General features: G+C 40.9%; 1 long non-coding RNA gene across 1 annotated transcript; it reads right to left on the bottom strand.

The window, feature by feature from the left end:
- Positions 1 to 218: 218 nt before the first annotated feature.
- Positions 219 to 4,248, bottom strand: LOC140586290 (uncharacterized). The gene is made up of 2 exons (XR_011988154.1): positions 3,595 to 4,248; positions 219 to 1,331 (listed from the first exon to the last, which is right to left on the bottom strand). It is a non-coding gene; the product is annotated as an uncharacterized lncRNA (long non-coding RNA).
- Between the last annotated feature and the right edge of the window lie 1,140 nt (positions 4,249 to 5,388).

The following is a 5,388-nucleotide window of genomic DNA, read 5'->3' as shown; positions in this document are numbered from 1 at the left end:
GAAGATTTCATTATAACTTGACATTCTGAGTTGTTTTCATGAAACCTGCGCTTCCCCTATAAGAGTTCGACCTACCATTATAGGAAAACGTGTTTTTGTGAAGAAATCATGACAAACTAACACAAAATGAAGATTTCATTATAACTTGACATTCTGAGTTGTTTTCATGTGTTGGAAACTTTTTCCTTTGTCGAAGCAGAGACCAGGAGACGTTGGGATATCTTTCCGGCCGAAGTTCCTCTTTATTGAGAACTCGCCATGCGTCGCTGTAGTCATCCAAGTCTGACTAAAACTCAGCTCGGCAGAGTTTATACGTTTCAAGGGGGGAGGGATACACAGAGGTGGAGACCAACTAAACAAAGCATAGTAACTTCCAGGAATCAGCCTGGAAGTTTCCCAGCCCTGATTTCATCAGCATAACAGTGCCTTTCAAATGCCTCTCCAGGTGCTAATCTAATTAGCCTGATAGTATCACTCAGACCTTCACATTATCATAGCGACAAAGGCATAGCCTGGCCTTGAGATTAGCATTCACCTTTACTTTGGGCCCCTACCCAGTGATCAGGAAGTTCATAAAGATGAAATGTTAATGTCTCAGACACCTGGGCCCCCAGACTTGATCTTATTAGAATGTCCCCCATCCTTACCTCCAACTGCAAATCCAATGTGCCTATCTCTTTCAGTTCATACACTGTTATGTTGGAAGCCAGACTGAACCATTTATAAATTTGTAATCCTACAATTCCCCCTTTGAGAGTTCTAATAACTCTCACAACTTACAAATTTAGACATTTAATTCTTGTAACTTGTGATCGTTACAGGCACATAGCACTTGTTCTGTTGTTGATGGCAGTGATGAATGCCATAATGACATAAAGGAAAAGAAAAACAAAAACATTTAGATAGAGTCTGTGAAGTTCTTATGGATAATAGTCTTTTCTGGTTGGAGCTGTCATTTCTTCTTGATGGGTGCGGGTTATTCGTTGAATGAAACACTTGATACTGTGGACACATAGATAATACACCAGTAGGAAAAACAACAGCAGAATTGCTATTTCCTTGATCCACAGCCAGGGTTTCCCTAACATGTTTCCGAACCATGAAGAATTATCTTCAGTCATCTGGTGTACGGCAATCTTGATCATGTTGATGGATGACTGACGTTCTCGTATGTGATTCTCTGCGTTGTGTATTTTTTAAATTTTTTATTTATTTTCTCTTCTGTGACAGTTGGCTCGGTAGTGGGTCTAGTAGTCGGTCAGAAGTTGTGGCTTCCTTTGCCGGTGAGGAGGTCAGTGTGTATGGGTCCCGGGACAGCCATCAAGTGGTATCTGCACAGAGTAAGAAAGAAAACAAAAGACGACAGAGCAGTATCTGTTGTACAAAACTTGCCAACACTAGGGTTGTATCCTCTGTTCGATCTGTGTCTACTGTTGTTCCTTCTTTCCCTATCTCTTAATTCACGAGACACCTAAAGAGCAGTGAGGTCAGGATGGCCTAGTAGATGGGGAAGGCCTATGTGGGAGTCTTCACCGCAGGGTTTGGCCCCCGATGCCTGTTGCAGTCGGTTCTTCCCTGGGCTCCTCACTGGTCCGTGTGTCTTATCCTATCCCTGCCGGTGGGGGAACAACTTTACAGTGTGACACATGAGTCCAGGTTTTCCTTCCCTGACACAACACTGCAGCTGCTGTAATCAACATCACTTGATGTGGTCCGTGCCACTTAGGCTCTAATGGCTTGTTTCTAAATGATTTTATCATGACCCACTGACCTGGGATGATTGTGTGTCCACCTTTTGGTGCAGTCTGCCAACACGATTCAACTCTCTCTCTGGCACTTTGTACTGCCTTTGTGAGGTTTGTTGTGCTAAACGTAGCTGCTGCTACTCTCACCTTTGCCTTAACATCAGCATCCCTTTCCCATGCCGCTAACCTGTCGAGGTTAGCTCTGAGAGTCATGCTAGACCAGGTTAGATCTAGGAATGGCAATGCTTTTCTGTACTCGGCTATAAGGCCATCTGACCAGATGCGGACTAGGGGTCCCTTATCATCAAGCACACTTTCAGAATCCTCAATTATTCCACTGTAAGTTACAGCTGACTGACAAAACCTTTCAGTATATTCATTTACAGATTCTTCTCTCTTTTGCACACAGTTAATAATTCTGGACCAGTCTACCTTGGGTCCCATGATGTCCTTTAGAATTTTCAAAACACCTTTACTGGCATGTTGTAGTTCAGAAGTCACAGCAGACTCAAAACGGTTGAATTCAGATTCAGTTAGAATTTGTGACATCAGCTGTGTGACTTCTTCTAATGACATGTTGTAGAGACGCATTTTGCTGATCAAAGCTCTTCTAAATTCAGAAAAATTAGTGTGTGCTGAGGGTAAGCTCTGGGATAGTCTCTCTATATCCTTAGGTCCTAGTGATTTAGTAACAGTTTGTACTTGTACAACAGAAGCGTTGGGAGTAACGCTTTCAATTCTCTCAATCCCCTGAGATCTCCTTTTAGCACCACATACCTCCACTGAATTTACAGGCACATCAGTTACTGATTGGATGGCTACATTGGTTTCAAAGAAAGCTTGTAGGTCAGGATAGTTGTTATCAGGCTGACTAACTTCCTCCACATCAGTTCTGACTGAAGCTTTGTTGCGGTTCAATTTTTTAGTCAAAGAGGATACTCCCGCACGGAGCTCCTGGATCTGTTCCTCTAGCTCTGAGATACGCTGGGACTGTTGTGTACCTAGTGCTAAACTAAATTCTCTATGGCAACAGATAATGCCTTTTATATTTTTCTTGCGAATACATGCTCCTAATACCTTTTTACACTCATCTACAGACCAAGTCTTGTCTGGATGGATCTCATACTTCTGAGTTAGTTCTTGTCTCACTTTCTCAGTAACTATTAGGTTCATTTGCACTCCTAACAGTGATTTGAATTCACTATCAGACCATGAAGGAGTCGCAAGACCACCCTTTTTAGTGGTGGGGATCAGTCTAGCATTCTTCTTGAACATTTTGTGAATTTGTTCGCTACCACACCATCAAAACACTAAAACCTCTCTGATCAACAGAGGCCTGTTACGCTTGTTAACACAAATCAACTATTGTTAATCTTCCCTGGCAAAGCAGAGGATAACACACATATTAGCACATAATGCTACTCTTCCCTGCCTGAACAGAGGATACCACACAAATATTAGAACGTAATTCTAATCTTCCCTGCCTGAACAGAGGATAACACACAAATATTAGAACGTAATTCTAATCTTCCCTGCCTGAACAGAGGATAACACACAAATATTAGAACGTAATTCTAATCTTCCCTGCCTGAACAGAGGATACCACACAAATATTAGAACGTAATTCTAATCTTCCCTGCCTGAACAGAGGATAACACACAAATATTAGAACGTAATTCTAATCTTCCCTGCCTGAACAGAGGATAACCTTCATCTCTAAAAAGAAACTTTTTAGAGGATAACTTAGTTAACCAAACCCTACAGCAGCCTGTTAACTCTTCCCTGACAGCGCAGAGGATGACGAATTTGTACTGGTCTTAAAGGTTCTTTTGAGTAGAGTGGCACTCACCAATCCTTGGTTGTACAAAAAAAATTCTGTCTGGAATGAAGTCAGTTCTTGAAGCTTAAAGTTTCAATCTGGATTCAGGTGAGGAGCTCTATCCGGGTCACGGCACCAAAACTGTTGGAAACTTTTTCCTTTGTCGAAGCAGAGACCAGGAGACGTTGGGATATCTTTCCGGCCGAAGTTCCTCTTTATTGAGAACTCGCCATGCGTCGCTGTAGTCATCCAAGTCTGACTAAAACTCAGCTCGGCAGAGTTTATACGTTTCAAGGGGGGAGGGATACACAGAGGTGGAGACCAACTAAACAAAGCATAGTAACTTCCAGGAATCAGCCTGGAAGTTTCCCAGCCCTGATTTCATCAGCATAACAGTGCCTTTCAAATGCCTCTCCAGGTGCTAATCTAATTAGCCTGATAGTATCACTCAGACCTTCACATTATCATAGCGACAAAGGCATAGCCTGGCCTTGAGATTAGCATTCACCTTTACTTTGGGCCCCTACCCAGTGATCAGGAAGTTCATAAAGATGAAATGTTAATGTCTCAGACACCTGGGCCCCCAGACTTGATCTTATTAGAATGTCCCCCATCCTTACCTCCAACTGCAAATCCAATGTGCCTATCTCTTTCAGTTCATACACTGTTATGTTGGAAGCCAGACTGAACCATTTATAAATTTGTAATCCTACACATGATACCTGCGCTTCCCCTACAAGAGTTCGACCTACCATTATAGGAAAACGTGTTTTCGTGAAGAAATCATGACAAACTAACACAAAATGAAGATTTCATTATAACTTGACATTCTGAGTTGTTTTCATGATACCTGCGCTTCCCCTACAAGAGTTCGACCTACCATTATAGGAAAACGTGTTTTCGTGAAGAAATCATGACAAACTAACACAAAATGAAGATTTCATTATAACTTGACATTCTGAGTTTATTTCATGAAACCTGCGCTTCTCCTACAAGAGTTCAACCTTCCATTATAGGAAAACGTGTTTTCGTGAAGAAATCATGACAAACTAACACAAAATGAAGATTTCATTATAACTTGACATTCTGAGTTGATTTCATGAAACCTGCGCTTCCCCTACAAGAGTTCAACCTACCATTATAGGAAAACGTGTTTTCGTGAAGAAAACATGAGAAACTAACACAAAATGAAGATTTCATTATAACTTGACATTCTGAGTTGTTTTCATGATACCTGCGCTTCCCCTACAAGAGTTCAACCTACCATTATAGGAAAACGTGTTTTCGTGAAGAAATCATGACAAACTAACACAAAATGAAGATTTCATTATAACTTGACATTCTGAGTTGTTTTCATGATACCTGCGCTTCCCCTATAAGAGTTCAACCTACCATTATAGGAAAACGTGTTTTCGTGAAGAAATCATGACAAACTAACACAAAATGAAGATTTCATTATAACTTGACATTCTGAGTTTATTTCATGAAACCTGCGCTTCTCCTACAAGAGTTCAACCTTCCATTATAGGAAAACGTGTTTTCGTGAAGAAATCATGACAAACTAACACAAAATGAAGATTTCATTATAACTTTACATTCTGAGTTGTTTTCATGAAACCTGCGCTTCCCCTACAAGAGTTCAACCTACCATTATAGGAAAACGTGTTTTCGTGAAGAAATCATGACAAACTAACACAAAATGAAGATTTCATTATAACTTGACATTCTGAGTTGTTTTCATGAAACCTGCGCTTCCCCTACAAGAGTTCAACCTACCATTATAGGAAAACGTGTTTTCGTGAAGAAATCATGAGAAACTAACAC

Source organism: Paramormyrops kingsleyae, unplaced genomic scaffold, assembly GCF_048594095.1.
Source record: "Paramormyrops kingsleyae isolate MSU_618 unplaced genomic scaffold, PKINGS_0.4 ups37, whole genome shotgun sequence".
NCBI lineage: Eukaryota > Metazoa > Chordata > Actinopteri > Osteoglossiformes > Mormyridae > Paramormyrops > Paramormyrops kingsleyae.
The sequence above is the reverse complement of the archived record's forward strand: the minus strand, read 5'-3'. Positions and strand labels throughout refer to the sequence as shown.